The sequence below is a fragment of the Ammospiza nelsoni genome, chromosome 25 (assembly GCF_027579445.1).
Source record: "Ammospiza nelsoni isolate bAmmNel1 chromosome 25, bAmmNel1.pri, whole genome shotgun sequence".
Taxonomy (NCBI): domain Eukaryota; kingdom Metazoa; phylum Chordata; class Aves; order Passeriformes; family Passerellidae; genus Ammospiza; species Ammospiza nelsoni.
Window position 1 is genome coordinate 4,516,665 of NC_080657.1, and position 15,510 is coordinate 4,532,174.

The window sequence follows — 15,510 nt, forward strand, 5'->3', positions numbered from 1 at the left end:
TGCTCAATGAGGACAGAAGATCCTAACAGTTGTCTTTGTGCTCAATTTATTGCTGAAAACACCCTCAGGTGGCAAAAAAGTAAATAAAATAACATTTACAAACAGGAACATGCTGCCTTTGTGAGAGCATGCTTGTAGCTGTGGGGACTTTAACCTCAAAATTAACCCTCCATGGACAATGGGGAGACTCCAAGACAAGCTGCCAAGATGGTGTTATAACACTGGGCAGCTCTGCTACTGAAAATTGAAAGCTTTGATGGATTTATGGATGGAATATATTCACTTGCAGGCTGAGCCTCTCAAAATGACAACAGGCATTTCACACACAGACATTCAGCATTGTGCCAGGGCGAACAGGACACAAAGCTGAGGGCACCTGATGTTCTCCATAAGCCAGAGGTCCAAGGTCTGGGAACTCTGGCTGGGGCATTCAGCAGTCACTGTTGGGATGCTCCTCAATGCAGAAAGAGAGAGCAGAGAGATACCTGGCCTCTGCTCTTTCTTTCCAAAAATGGGCCAGAGTAATTCCCCATTTGCTTGGGGAAAAGTGTCTCCTCAGTGCTTGGGGAAAAGTGTCTCCTTTGACTAGGGAGGGCACTGAAACAGCACCACAGCTGTAACACCCCAGAGAGACCATCCCAGCACCCAGGTGCCTCCTTCAGCAGGCAGCTGAGTTGTTTGGGGTCAGAAGTGTGGCACAGGATTTCCATCAGGAAGGTCCTGAGCCACACTTCTTCCACAGACAAGGCTGAATAACATCAGCAACTTCAAAGCTCTTCCTTGTCAATAGGACATGAAAGGGTTAAAGATGCCACTCCACTCATGACTATTATGGGAAAACTTTGTTCCAAATTCTCCATTTCATGCTGCTAGAACACCAACAATCTTGAATTACTTTGTATTAAACAAGGCCGTTAAGTCCACTGGTTATCCAAGGTTGTCAACTACTGGACAAACAGACACAAATTCTCCTGCTCCTGGAGCACAGGTTCTCCTGCAAGCATTACACCAGATGCTAATGACAAAATCTGCAGGCTTAATGCCAAGCATTAATTTATCTGAATCCTATCCGAAATGAAGATCAGAGCCAAGAGGGCATATGCTTTTCTAGCAGCACATTTAAGAAGTGGAAAGTGAGAAATAGAGCACGAAGCAAAAATGGCAGCAGAGGATTCATTCCCTCCAGGACACTGTGCTCACTTGCATTGTTATTTACATGTTTTTTTTCCCCTTGTACTCCCTGGGCTGAAGGAAGGAAGGATGTTTCATAGGAAGGAAGCACTGGTGTGGCTGTACTGAGACGGGACCTCACTGCTTCCCCCACCCCATGCTGCTCCTTTCTACAGAAGAGGGAAAGAGCAGGAAATTCACATTTTCTCTCTCGTCTTAGTTAGAGTAAGGGGAGAAAGCTAATCTCAGTCCAGCTCTGATTTCAAACAAGGTTAGTGTCCAAAGCTGGGTTGCTCAGGACTGCATTAAGCTGTGAAAATCTCCAGGATCAGAAATGCCCCAACCCCTCAGGCCTTGTTTCCTGTCAAAATAATCTCAGGGAGAAAATTATTTTCCTTTATGTTCAGTCAGAATTTACCATGCTGCCACTTTCTGCACCTGGGATGGGGCAATACCCAGCATCAGCTCAGAGTGGTGGATGAAAGCATTGAGAGCAGCCCTGCAGAGACAGACTTGGGGGTGTTGGACAAAAAATTGGACATGACCCAGAAATGTGAGCTTGTAGCCTAGAAAGCCAACAATGGTCCTTGGCTGCATCAAAAAAGTTATGGCCAGCAGGTCAAGGGAAGTGATTTTCCCACTGTGCTCTCATGAGACCCCACCTGGAGCACTACATCTGGAGTTCTGGTGTCCTCAGAAAAACTACAGGGGGTTCACAAGAGGCTACAAAAAAGAGTCAAGGACTGTAATAATTTTGTGAAGAAGGGCTGAGAGAGTTGGGGTTGCTCAGTCCAGAAAAGAGGAGACTCTGGGGAGCCTTTCAATATCTGAAGAGGGTTTATAAGAAAGACACAGACTTTTTACCATGCATTGTGCTGATGGGATGTGGGTACTGGTTTCAAACTAAGAGAGGAGGTTGTGATTGGATATTAGGAAGAAATTTTTCCCTGTGAAGGTGGTGAGTCACTGGCACAAGTTGCCCAAAAGAGCTGTGGATGCCCCATCCCTGCAGGTGTCCAAGGTCAAACTGGATGGGGCTTTAGATAACCTGTTATAGTGAAATATCCATCTGAACCTCATGACACTACAGACAGCATCTCAGCAGTACTGAGCAGAAAAGAGAAATCTTCTCTTGATCTGCCTCACAGGCACTCACTGCCATGCTGCCATTGCTGTGCTGAGCCTGTCCAGCTTGCTGCTGCCACTCTTGCCTTTGCAGAGAGAGATGCTCTGTGTGCCCCACCAGCTCACACACAGCTGGGCTCCACAGCAAGGACTGTGCTGAACTCTCAGCCACATGTCCCAGCAGTTGCAGCAGTCACTAGAGGCACACAGGGCAGAGATTACTAAAATAAGAAAAAAGGAAAAAAAAAAAAAAGAGAGAACCCACCCAGCTTTGCAAATCAGCTCAAGGCGTAGGCAGGTGAGGAAAAGTGAATGGAGACGTGTGTGTGAGGACTTGGGAGTGTGCTCCTGGTGTAAGGCAGGCAGAGAAAGCCAGCAGAGAATGGGGCTGGCCACTCCTGCTGCTGCAGGAGGGAAATGAGGGGCAGGTGACCCAGACCCAGGGAGTGCCACCTGGCAGTGAGCAGGGCACAGCTGCTTCCCTGCACTCAGCAGTTGCTGCTTCTCTCTGCCTGCACCTCCAGGCAGCCTCAGCCCAGCTCTTGCACAGCAGCAGCCTGTTTGTGCTCTGCAGAGTTCACCCCACAGAGCCTCCCCAGCTTCCCACAGTGCTGGAAAGGAGTTCCCCACCTCCATTGCAGCATTGCTCCTGCAGTCACCTTCACACACAATCTCACAGCTCCCCCAAAGCACTGCTGATACTCACTGCTCCCTTCACAGCCCCTCTGACAGTGATTACAGACAAAAGGAAAAAATCTATTCCAAACTGAGCTTCTTGCTTCCATGCTCTGCCCAATGCATAAAAGGTAACGTTCAGAGAATTTTTAAACATGCAGGCAGTTTACAATATATTAACAGCCAAAACTCACACAGAAACAACACCCACATTACACAGGATGCCTTTATGCAAGGACATTAGTCATACTCAGCAACATTAAAAACAATCCTGAAGAGCAGCTATACAGAATAAGATGCAGACAGAAGAGTGAGAGACTTCATTAGGAATTCACAACTGCTTCAAGTTCAAATTCTCACCACAAAGCAGTACTACTAGTTATTTATTATCATCCAGGAATTATTGTTTTCCAGTAAAAACAGACATATTTCCAAATGATTCACACTACCTGAGAAATTAATGTGTTTGCAGCTCTGTTCCAGATCCTAGGTCAGGAATCTCCATTCTATTCCAGTAAATTCCACTAAGATATCACATGTAACAACAAGTTCTTGAAGAAGTTTCATCAGATTTTCCCTTTAAGGTAACCCACTGCACTCCCACGTGAGGCACAGGCACCTCAAAGGCACAAGAGCACAAAGTGGTGCAGTGGAATCAGATGATCAGCACAACCTTGGAGCCTCTGCAGCCTCGGAAACACATCCTGTGATTTTCAAATCAATCCAGAGGGGAAGACAAAACAGTGCTGAACCTTAAGAGCCAGCTAATGCTTATAGAAGCAATTTTAATGAATGCAATCCTGAGAATGAACGTGGCTGACAGATTTTGCTGCAACACGTAGGGAGGGTGCAGCACTGCAGCAAAAGCTGTCACTCCCATCGTGCAGAGCTGTGCTGCATGCAGCAGGGGTGGCAGGGCTGACGACACCAACCCTCAGAACCCCCCTGGCACAACCAGCCTTGCTGCACAGCCCAGAGCTGCCCTTCTGCAAGCCCTGCATTGCATGCAGCAGCAGGGGAAAATGTGAAAAGGTAGGTAAAGAGAGGTACATTCGAGGTAAAGAGAAACATTCTTGAGCTAATTAAAGAGTCGCTCGAGCTTATGTTCATCGTGATCAGTCATGCAGAAAGACATTTTCAGCTTAGCATGAAGCTTCCATTTTTAGAGGTCAATTAGAACACTGCAACACTCACACGAGGAGCGGGAACACAGGCCCTGCCATGTCACACAGCAACATGCCCCCTCTTTTGCTCCCACACCCCCTTCACCTACCCTGCAGGTAAAGTACCCCTTCCAGTGCAGGGTGCTTGCTGTCACCCGCTCCAGGACCCTCAGGGGACACGGAGCAGTCACTGGGAGGATCTGCTGTCACCTGCTCCCTCAGGGGACACGGAGCAGTCACTGGGAGGATCTGCTGTCACCCACTCCAGGACCCTCAGGGGACACGGAGCAGTCACCGGGAGGATCTGCTGTCACCTGCTCCCTCAGGGGACACGGAGCAGTCACTGGGATGACCTGATAGACATTGCCCACTGGTCCCAGAGTGGGAGAGCTGCTGTCTGGAGCAGAGGTGATGTGTGTCACCAGACTGCACCTTCCACAGGGCTGCTGTGCCACGGCAGAGGTCAGGCAGCCCTCTCACATCACCTGCCTGCAGCCACAGATGCTTTCCTACTGCACAGCCTGACACATGAGCCCCAAGCTCCAGTGGTTTTGTAATATTAACCACCAAAGCTGAATCCTACCAGGGTAAGAAAGCCTTGGTTCTCATCTCCTGCTGCTCTGCTTTCTCAGAGGCATGCAGGGCACAATCAAGGATGGCCACAACACTGTTTGCAAAGGGTCTGAATGAAATCAGTCCTACTGCTTCTGAGCCAAACAATCACAAACACACACAGGGGTTTTTGTGGCAAAAAAATCTTATTTAGATCAACACCCCCTCCCCCTCCTCCAGGCATGAAGTTTGCAAGTTGAAATCACAAACCTCAAAACTGGCTGAGTTAATGAGTTAATTCAATACTAAGGTTTGATACTATGGCCTGGGCAGTACAGCAGGTCAAACTATGACTTAAAAACCAATTAGCTAAGTAAATTCAGAACTATAAATGTTTACATGCAGGGGCTTGTCCACCCAGTACTGATTAAAAATCCTTAAAGCTTTCCACTTTGTGACTTGAAGCAGCTAAACCACCACATTCCCCACAAAGCAGGGCAGACAGCAAGGAGGGATGAGGAATTATCCACACCTGACAGTGCATGTCCCCCACTTCTTCATCCTGGAGCACTCAGAAGCAGACATGGAAGCATGGAACCAGGCCAGACTGCCTGTGCCTGCAGCCAGGGGAGGGCAGTGAGCATGGCTGGGCTGTGGACAGCCCTGACACACAGGGCAGGGCAGCATGACAGCTATCACACTGCAGCAGCCATACAGAAGTTTCCAGCTCACACAAAGTATTCACACACGTGGGACTGTGCACTTTGCTGGCCTGTGTTCAATGGAGCTGCAGATGACAGGACTCTGAAGTTACTTTTTGAAGAGGACATTGAGGTTTGCTCAATTGAATGAAGCTCTGACAAACAGGGCCAAAAAGATTGGGACTTAATAAATGTAGAAAATTTTCCACTGAAGTCCTCTTAATATGATGTCTCTACTCCTCTGCCCAAGCCTGGGCAGCACTTTGTGTGAACAGGAATTTTGCAAAGGTAGCACATCCAGACTCACTGTGAAAGCATGGTGGTGACAGAGACCTCAACACAGACAGCAATGCTTAAATGCTCAAGGGATGCTATTACTGCACAAGTGACCTCACAAACTTTGGACCAGATCCTCAAACTTAAGTTTTATAGTCATTTTCAGGTGGCCCTGCACTGTGCCTGCCTCCTTCTAGCCTCATGCTCCCCTCCCCTGGCCAGAGTAAAGCAGCCCTGCAGCCAGGCTGGGAATCTGGCAGGGCTAAAGGGATTGGGGGGAGGCTGATGGTTAATTTTCACCCAGATCAACTCTCTGAACACGGCTACATGGAGTTTTTGTCAGCTGGGGTAGGCTAGAAAGGGCATTTGGAGGAGAAGGCATTAGGACAAGGGGGAAGGCAAACCCACCTCCTCCAGGCACAGTGCCCACCTGCACTGATGCAGCTCTTCCCAGACCCACGGCTGGAGAGGATGTGAGAACCCATCTCTCCTCCAGCTTGGCAAGAGCAAGCAGCCACTCTCATCCGCCCACAGGCACACTGAAATAAACTTACAGCTTCTGTGTTCTTACACTTCATACCTGGGCATTGGCAACTTTGTTCCTAAGGAAAGAAGTGATACATTTCATTCCTGGGTTATTGGGGTGGATCCTAAGGGGCTTCATTAGGAGAAGAGACAAGGCTGAAGAGTAGGCCGAGTGCTAAATACAACACTAAAACTCTCCTTTTTCTAAACACCCCATTTCTCCTTTCAGCCCATCACTCACAGAGTGCATTCACCTTTAACTGTGTTTCTATGTGAAATTCAAATGTTCAGGAACACAAATGCTACATTCTCTGCACAATAAAAATATTCTCAGCTTTCTTTTACAGAAAAGGAAACAGAAACTGCCTGTGCACAGCATTCACACTTTTGTCATGCTCAGGTAAAGCTGAGTGCTGCACCTGCATATCCTACTCCACCCTGGTGAGGGTTAAAGCACACAGGGCTGAGGCATCTTACAAACCCTTATCTGCCCAGATTAGGGCCTCAGCAGGGGAACATCGCTGCCAAAACCTAACACACAAAAGCATTAAGGCCTAAATTGCCACATTCTGATGGCTGACATCCAATGCCACACTTTATATTGGATCATTTCAGAAACACTGGTTTCCAGGCTGCTGAATCAAGCCAAACCTCACCGACTTCACAGGAATGGCATGCCTGGCATGCCTGCTCAGTCAGGGTGGTTATGAAGGCTCCTAAATCTGGACAGTTAGGGGCAAATGGTTTGTGGGTTTTCCACCAAACTGATTCAGTCACCAGCTGTAAACCCTCAAATCCAGAGAGATGTGACTGCTGACAGAGTGTGCAGTGAGTGGCTGCAGTCACCACCAGGAGAAGGCTGCCAGCCCCTGTTACCCTGGCAAACAGATGAGCTTGGGCAGGGAGATTAATCACACCTTTGGTGGCTACCAAGGAAGAGGAGATCAAGTTAAAAGACTAAAGCACTCCAAAGATTCAGCCCATTGAAAGCAGAGAAAATAACAGTGTGGAAGGACAAAGTCAAGCACCGGGTTTGGGAATGTAAGAAGTGCTGGCAAGCAACACCTGCTCATCAGCTGCCACCAAGTATTTGAAAACATTCATGCTTTCTACTTCAAGTGTGCAAATACAAGCATTACCCAAGGCAAAAATCTGTACAGCAGGCCTTAGAGATGTGAAGATGTATGTAACCATGCCACAACCATCACAACAAAGGTTCTCCATTCCATCACGTTTTAAAGGCTCCCATGATCTGCAGTCTACTATTTAGTATAAAACATATTACTGCTACAAATCATCACCCTCATGGGAATCTTCCAATAAAAACGACCTCCTAAAGACATTATATGCTTCATTTTAGTGCAACAATTGTATCAAAGTTGTCCTTCTTTGTCATTTCTCTCATTTATGAAAAATTCCCATGAGGAAAGAGGCCTCTGGTTCCACACCAACTGCAGCCCAGGGTGGGAAGGAAAGCCCATGGAGAACATGCACAGCCTCAGAATCCCCAAGTACAATATTCTGGTAAGGTCATGCTCAAAGATGTAATCACCAATACAAAATAATGTGGCCTAGATTGCAAGGCATACGGGCTTTTAAATATTATAATTCCTTGAGAGTTCTCTTTTTTTAACACGAGTTATTTTTGCCTACAATTCCTAGCCTCGTATTAAATAAAGAAAATCAGTAACTTCCTCTCGGTTGGGCAATTTTCAGAACACAGAGACAGCCAGAAGGCTGGCGAAAAGTCTACACTCCTGTAACTTATTTCTGCTTCTCAGGAAGTCAACATCGGTCAGATTGGCCTGTACTGGCGTGCAGAAACTTTATTATTTCATAGCATTGTGAGGAAGCTGAGGGTGAAGAACTACTTAGATCAGGAGATGCAGGGGTTGGTTAATGGGGACCTGACTACTCTTGAATTATGCTGCTCTCCCACACTGCCTTTACCCCAACTCATTCCTCTACCAGGAACTTTCAGACTCATATCCAAAAGAAACACAGCAATCAGCTCTCCACGTCCTTCTCCTCCTTGCAGGGCTACAGAGGGCTGAGCACTGAGTAGCTCCAAGGGTGCAGGTGAGAGGGTCCCATGTCTAGGAGGGGTCCCTTGGCGTGTCAGGGACTTTGTGCGGTCCTTACCGCTGCGGAGCCGATACAACGGAGGAATTACACTCCTCTAAGTGCCGCAAACCAGCCACAGAGCACGCTGTCCCTGCCGAAACATGCCAGCTGGTACTGGCTGCACAAAGCGACCAGGGCACGGAGCTGCCGGTTCCGTCCTCGCACGGACTGTAACGCTGGGGAACGACGCCTCCCCCCAGTGTCCCGCAGGTCAGCAGATGCATACCTCTGCCATGAGGCTGTAGGCATGTGGGAAGTTACTGCATTTTTTCCCCCCTCTAAACACGGAATGCCACAGACCATTCCAGGTTGTAAAATTCCCCCCTTCCCACTGTCATCACCCACCCCGGCGAGAGGCTCGATAAAGCAACAGCCCCGACACACGCGGCAGCGGTGAGCACTCCTTCCCTTCCCCCGGTTTTTGTGGAATATTTTAACAGAATTTACGCACCAGTTAAAGCCTAACCCCACCGCACCTAACTCAAACTGGGATGGTAACTTTAACTTGCGTTTAATTGGTTTAAAGGCTTCAGATGTAGCATTACAAAGGGGGAAAAAATGCAGATAGGCAATGAAAGCGCAATCACCAAGGACGACAAGCAAAGGTTTGCTGTGCCACTGGCTTCACATGCCAGCACATGGGACACCTGACAAAGCCAAATGAGGGAAGTTTCAGAAATTTCCAAAAGAAGCAAAAAAAAAAGTTTTACAATGCTCCCTTAATTAACTCCCTCACGACGGGGGAGCAAAGAAGAACGAAGTGATTAACAAAGTCAGAGCATCAGAAAAGCGTATATAAAAGAACATTATTAATTACATTATAAACGTGGGCGGGCTGGGAAAGAAGGGGGAACTCAGGAAAAATAAGCAACAGGAAAGGGAGTATGTGGCCACAGCAAGGAAAAAAAAAAGGTTATCCACAGAAAACGCGTTAAGCGCCTGGAAACCTCCAAAACCTCAACCAAGCCACAGCCAATGGAGTTAGGAACTTCCTTGCGGGCAGCTCGCTAGAGCGAGGAGCGGTGGGACCGTGCCCTTCCCGGGCGGGGACGGGGCCGATCTCCGCTCAGGAAAGCGGCTGTTCCGGTCCCGTCGGAAGGAGCCCGACGGCGGCTCCATTTCCGAGCGGGAGCCGAGGCCCCGGCGGGCGCCTCAGGGCCGGGTCTCCCGCGGGGGGTCCCCGCCGCCGCCAACACCGCGGGCAACCCGGCCTTGAGGCAGCGGCTCGCCCGCACGGGAAGGGACGGGAAAGGCGGCGGCGGCGGTCAAAGACAAAGCGGATGCCTCAAATTCCTCCCCGCCCCGCCGGTCTGCGGCACCCCCCGCCCTCCGCCCCTTCACCGCGCACCTCTGCCTACCTGGGCAGTAGGAGCGGCCAGGCTTCGCTCCCTCCCAGCCCGGGCTTGGGCAGCCGCAGCCCGCGAGGGGCTCCGGGGCTCGGGCGGCGGGTGCGGGCGCTGACAATGAGGGGAGGGACGCGGTACCGGGCGGTGCTTGACGTCACGGTGAGCGGGCGGGGGCTGGCGGCCCGGCCCGGCCGCCGTGCGGCTCCGCGGCGCCCGCCCCCGGCCCTGAGAGGGCGGGCAGGCCCCGGCCGCCATTTTGGGGGGGCTGAGGGCGCTCGGGGCAGGGAGGGGAAAGGAAAGTTTCCGCAAGGCCCCGGCGCGGAGCTGGGCGCGGTTGGTGTGGCGGATGGGAGCAGCGGAGGAGTTACGGTGGCTGATCTCTGGTGGGTTCGTGCTCCGGAGCCTGCCGGACAGCCCTTTCTCCGGACCCGGCCCGGGGCTGCCGCTGCATTGGGGCTTTGGTGTCGGGGCAGGCAGTGCCGGTCCCGGCTCGTTAAAAGCCCGTGCGAGGTGACACAGCGAGGTTTTACGTCCTCTCTCGCCGCATTCCCCCTTTAGTGCCATCTCTTGGAGAGTGTGGGACTTGGTGGTCCATCCAGCTGTGGTTGCTTCCACCTCTGGTATCTGCAGCCCGGGATGCCGAGATGGGATCAGAGACAAGAGACATCCCCCATCACTAACAGGGAAAAGTTGAAAAGTTGCTCGCGGTGTGGCTGAGCGGTGAGCAGAGCCCCGGCACTGCGGGGACACGGTGAAGGACACCGGGGGCTGCCGGGTGCTCTGTGAGCGTCGCGCTGCCCGTGCCCGGCTGAGTCCCGGCAGACGCGGTCAGAGGCCGGTGAGCAATTCCAGCCTCCCGGGCAGGCAGCGAGACCGGACAGGCTCGGAACCCACTGGGCATTGGGGGGACATGTGGGGAAAAGGGGAGCTGCCTCCTCACCTTGTAACATCCCTCATTCCACTTTCTGTACTTTTGTCTGCACCTCCCACTGACTGCTAAGTCCTCATCATAAAAAATATTAAATTAAAAAATTGCGTTATCTTAGAGCAGCCAGAGCTTCCTTAGTTTTCCTCTACATCATTTCCTTTCCCTGGACAGAAATTTCCAAGTGTCTAACCTCACACCACTAAGCTTTTTTCTTTGAAATACCAGCCTGGTTTGAAATACAACCCTTGTTGCCACGGGCAGTGTGCCACCAGCTGCAGCGTGACACAGAGCAGACAGCTTGTCTCTCACTTGGATCCAGAGATTTGACATTTATCGTTTCCTGGGTTTCCATTCACTCTCTTCCCCACCCAGCAGCTGGTTCAGTTGCCACCTTGGTGAGGGGCTTCTTTCTCCTCCTTTATCAGCTCAGCTCAGTTTGTTTTCTGTCACCTCCCTCCATCACTCATGCTGGTGGGTCAGGACTTCACCTCACACCTTGTGCTTTCCCTCCAGCAGCAGTTCAGCTCACTGTGCCAGTGCTGCTGGCATCTGGTGGCACAGGAGGCTGAGGAGTGTCTCCCACTCCTTAGTGAGCATTTCCTCTTGTTTACACTACTGCACAATGAGGACTCACCAAAGCCTGAGGCATGGTTGCAATGCTTATCTCTTGGATTGGAAGCGTGGGTGCTGGGTTTCCAAAACCCAAAACAGGATGCCAGCACCACTGGTAGAAAAATTTTCCCCCAGATGTCCCCACAATGACTGATAGAAAGGCTGCATAGTTCCAGGGAAGTGTGGTGTAAGTAATGTGGGCAGGTGTGACCAGAGATGATGAGCAAGGAGAGATGACAAACACAATAAAATCACAAATGATATGGGGAAGCAGCAGAAGCTGTCAGTGTGTCTGACAACAGAGGACCCATATGGGTGTAGTAGTAGCTTTAAACAAATAAAAGTAACTCGTGCATCTTTTGCACAGCTTGATAACGTGAGAAGTGGATGGCTCTAGGATGCCATGAACACCAGAGGTATGAGATTCAGAAGGGATTAGCCAAATTTACAGAGAACAGATTTCTCAGTGGTTATTAAAAATGCCTATCTGAGTTATCTTCCAGTTCATGAAGTCTGTGAACTGACTCTTCAGCTATTCTTGCTATTCTGTACTCCCTCTGTTTGTATAGTGAATTTAAGTGAGGTGTCTGAGTTGATCTTGCTGCTGCTGATACATGTATGTCCCTACTAAAATTATTTCTGTGTATGCTGCTTCTTCTGCACCAGTTCTAGTATTTGTTCAGTTTATCAAACTGGCTGACAACTAACTCAGAGTCAATACTTCTCTGCCTCTAGTGAGTTGAATTAGCCCATGTTTTCTAAACCAGTGGTTCTTCTTGCTCCTCTCTGCACACTAGAAATGGAGATTCTCCTGTTATTACCTGATTCCAGGTGTTCAGGTTTTAAGCATTTAGAAAATCAGAGTCATTATAAGATCCTAATATTTGTTTAATTAACAGCTGTCTAACAGCTCCTGACAGAGCTGGAGCCTTGGTTGTGCTAGAAGCCACGCAGAGTTTAGGAACAGTATTACATTCACAGCAAGCAGGGAAAAAGAAACAGAATCATGGTTGTGTGGACAGAAGGGCTGCATGGCTTGCTAGTCTCATATCATTGTCAGCAGTCTACATGGCAATGTAAGTTTTGTTGGGTTTGGGGTTTTGTGTGTCAGGCTGTTTCTTGTTCCTGGAATCAGCTGGGTGCCACCATGAGCCCCCACAGAAGCCTGCAGCCATGTCAAGGCGTGGCAACAAAGGCACTGAGAAGCCTGCAGCACATAAGAAACGGGTTGGTGTCTTGTTATTTTGTACTGCTGCCATCTTCCTCCCAGTCAGAAAGCTAAAATATTCAGTCCAGTGAGAACGCCATGTCCTCAAACCAAGGGTTTTCACATCCACCTTCACCAGCTGCAAAAGGAGCCAGAACCTGACACACCTGGAGAACACCAGGATGGGGAGTGGCAATTGCTGGAAATAATAAACAGGATTTACACACACTGTGAGTAGGGTTGGTCTGCATACTTCAGACATCTCCACTACTGATTCTTCTATACAAGTCTCATTTCAATCTTGCAACCTAGGTAATCAAATAATGTCATTAAAGTCAGTTGGTTTGAGAGGATGTTTCACCTCTTCCTGGAGCAGACATCTTAAAAATGTCAGCTAAATTAGGTCTGCACATGGAGCCAGAAGGAGTGCATTTAAGGATGCCAAGGGTTCTTGCCAATATAATTTCAAGATTGGCACCATAGCTACAGCTGTCTCTTCTAACATTTGTTCAAGGACTGGCAAGGTTTACTGCAGAGGGAGTTGTGAACTCAAAAAAGAAAAGCAGGGTACAGAGTAGTTTCCATGGTAGTTTAAAATTTGAAATTGTCTATCCATCATTTACTGCTATAGAATAGACAGGAAAGTACAAAGCCTCATATCTTCACAGTACCAAAGTACCTTTTGCAATAGAGTATCAGAGTGGTAAAAAATCATAATTGTCAATGTAAGCATTCTGACACTGTGTTATAAAGTGTGTTCTGCAAAAACATTTCCATCATTTCATTGACTGATTACATACACAAAACAGGAAGAGGACTTTTGGCCTGTTTGTTTGTGAAGATGTGATCTGTTCCTCAATAGGACTTCATATACTTAAGTAGTCTTACATATTGTTATTTTGTTCCTTTGTGCATTTTGTTCCTTTGTGCATTTATTCCTTTGTACTCCCCTGTTTTCAGACTGGTGAGCGTGGTGGGATTGCTTCAACCCACAGGCTTTCAATGGCCATATTTCTGTCACAGAGCAAGGCTCAGGTTTGTCCTGGATCATGTTCCACATTCATTGTCCTGCCAGTTTCTGTCATGGTGACTCCTCCTTGCTGACACTCATCCTCTCCCCTGGTTGTAGGAATAACCTGCACTGGAATTTAAATGCAGGGTGCTGCAGTGAATACACATGCTTTGACATATATTTAGCTATTTATTCTGTTTTCAATAAATATGATATTGAATTATATTATAATATCATTGAAATAACTGATATTATAACATCATTGAAATAATTGATAGTATTGATATTATAATATCTTCTTGGACATATCAATATGTATTTCTATACAAACATAACATGTTTTAACTTATCTTTGTGCTCAGTATTGCAAGAGCTTCACTGGAGAGGCACTGAGATATCACTCAGCCCTCATGTACCTTCTGTGAAATAAATTTGTGTGCTCTGGACTGCAATTCACAGAGCATTGTAAAACAAGGTAAATATGGACATTGATCTCTGTGACACAAGGGCCTCCTCCTTTCAGCTCAGAGGCTGTGGGTGTTATTTAATTTATGATCATCTCTAGCAAGAGTTTTCATCTGCCAGTTCCATATCACTGTTTTTTCCAATATAAATTACTGAGGCATGCTATGAAATATTTACTAACAATAAGAATGGTGTAATATTAGACCATGTGCCTTTTAAAATTAACTTATAATCTAACCAAATAAAGGCCCTACTTTGTTTGCTCTTGAATTAAACAGTCTCAAAGAAGAGTGGTGGATCATCATGCCTTACTGTATCTTGCCATTCTATTCACAATTGGAAATCTTCAAGGGTAGGAAATGCAGGAAGAGAACAAAAGCAGAGCTGATACAGGCAGGGAATGCACTAGCCAGCCTCTCACAGGCCCTTCCAGGACCATGATCTGTAATTTTATGTTTCACACTGAGCAGGTGAATCACCCAGGGATCTTGGAAGTTATCACAAACTGGCCCAAAGGTGAACATTTCAGACTGTCATCATCAGATGAGGATGAGAAGTTGATTGCTGCTATAACAGCACATTGATCAGTACCAGGGACTGCCTCGTGTGAGAGTTCAGTTTTCCACCCTGGTTTATGGTTCAAGCCTTCCCTTGGGGGCTGTGTCAGCTCACATGTGCCCAGGCAATGCAGCAGCACGGCTCAGGATGTGGCAGTGCCACTCTGGACACACTGTGGGAGGACTGGGTGGGCATGGCCATGTAGTGGCACCATCCCAATCTCTTGGCAGGGCCAGATCAGTGAGTGCCCTTTTGGGAGGGTGGAGGAGCCATGTCCCAAACAGAGCAGCCTAAAATGCTTCACTGAGAGAGGACTGCCCTTCTATGGGCACACAGCTCTCTCTCCGAGTCCTGGGGCATCACTTCATGGTCCAACCTCAGCTGAGGCACCAGCAGCAGGGAGAAGCTGCAAAGCTGTGCCACAAATGCAGAGGAGAGGCTGAAAGCTGGGTGGACATGCACTGTGTGGAGTGTGTTGGGATGGCCACAGCAGTGGGGGTGGAGATGAGCTGGGGCAGGCTGAGAGATGGGAGGTCAGAAGGATGATGGGGTGATTTTCAAAGCAGTGTGAGGCTCTCATATTCAGTGTAGACATGACACTTCTGATGTAAATGCCCAGAGACTAAAACATTGCATGAAATTTGGGCTGCACCACTTGGTGTGCTGACTTCATCCAAGACCTCCCTGTGCCAGCTTCCACCTGGCAATCAGGGAAATGATCCCAGAGGCAGAGAAGGGCAGGTTAGAAGGGACCTGCTCTGTGACCCCAGCAGAGGGTCCTGACAGTGATTCCTGACCACAGTTTGTTTGACCAGTGCTTAAAGAATTCCAGAGACAGGGATGCCACATCCACCCCAACAACCCTTATTACTAAGAAACTTTTCCTTGGTGTGTCACTTCATTCTCCCTTAACTTCCCATATTTTGTCACCAAGGAGTGAACCTTCTGCCTATTTTATTTATTCCACACTGGCACTAACCATATTCTCCTGCTTCAGTTTATGCATGCAAAAAAGTTAAATGACAGAAATATAAGATCAATCCTTTTCATGCTATTTATTTTGTAGCATTT

The 15,510-nt window shown here is 48.4% G+C and overlaps 1 protein-coding gene across 2 annotated transcripts in view; it reads right to left on the reverse strand.

Annotated features, from left to right (window-relative positions):
- LUZP1 (leucine zipper protein 1) overlaps nt 1–9,760 on the reverse strand; it is a 32,628-nt gene extending 22,868 nt beyond the window's left edge. Inside the window, exon 1 of one of the 2 annotated variants that reach the window (XM_059488520.1) lies at nt 9,670–9,760. The gene's annotated coding sequence lies outside the window, so the exon portion shown is untranslated. Of the gene's footprint in view, nt 1–3,419; nt 3,486–9,669 lie in introns of those variants that run through there. The other variant, XM_059488519.1, reaches the window with a different exon arrangement.
- Nucleotides 9,761–15,510: the final 5,750 nt, after the last annotated feature.